Source organism: Octodon degus, unplaced genomic scaffold (assembly GCF_000260255.1).
Source record: "Octodon degus isolate 3935 unplaced genomic scaffold, OctDeg1.0 scaffold00082, whole genome shotgun sequence".
NCBI classification, from domain to species: Eukaryota; Metazoa; Chordata; class Mammalia; order Rodentia; family Octodontidae; genus Octodon; species Octodon degus.
The window spans coordinates 7493031-7493850 of NW_004524658.1; the positions used below are offsets into that span (position 1 = coordinate 7493031).

At 39.5% G+C, this 820-nt stretch overlaps 1 pseudogene; it reads right to left on the reverse strand.

Annotated features, from left to right (window-relative positions):
* The window catches only part of LOC101571483, a 4541-nt pseudogene extending 4241 nt beyond the window's left edge, over positions 1–300 (reverse strand).
* Positions 301–820: the final 520 nt, after the last annotated feature.

Here is an 820-nt window from a genome sequence, read left to right on the forward strand (position 1 = left end):
TCTCTCTCTCAAATAAATAAATAAATAAATAAAATTTAAAAAAAAATAAATAAAAAATAAATATTATGTAGAACTAGCTCTCCATTGTAGCACACTTTGGGAAAGTTCATTGAGTGACGGTGGCAACTACTGAAGAATTTCCTGCGAGAAGCAGGCAAGGAGAAATGGGAAATAGCACTAAGAGGAGAGATAAAAGTAGGTGGCGTGTCCACAGGGCCCTCACTTAGGCTTTTGCCTCATAGGGCGTTCCCAACTTGAACACCTTCACATACCTGCCTTCCCAAACAACATCGTCTTCATCGTTTTTTCCTTCATTCTCCTCTAAAAGATTAATGTATCAGACCTACATGGCCCAATGGTTTTTGATCCCGGAAATTGTCTACACATACAAGGGATGTCTCCTTCCTAGTTCTGGAATTAAGGGGCAGGTGGTGAGGCCCATGATGCTATCACTGCTTCCCCAAGCCTTCGGCCAGCTCTCTTCAGGTGAGGGAACAGACACATGCCTGCTGCCATTTCTGGGAGTTTGCGAATGAAACATAGGTTGTTTTTTTTGTTGTTGTTTTGTTTTTTTTTTGTTTTTTTTTTTTAGCACTGTGGGGTAAAGATAACTTTTACCCCATCTACTTTGTGTATGTGATATTTCTGAATCCAAGTTCTCTTCTTCCTTTGCACTGCTCTCGCTTTGACCTTGCAACTGTGCCTTTCTCACCAAACACATAATCGATAGCAGTACAGAAATAAGCGATACAAGTATTTCTGAAGTTCTGCCTTTATTTTTCCATGACTTGGATAAAATATAACTTTGAAAACAAAAGGG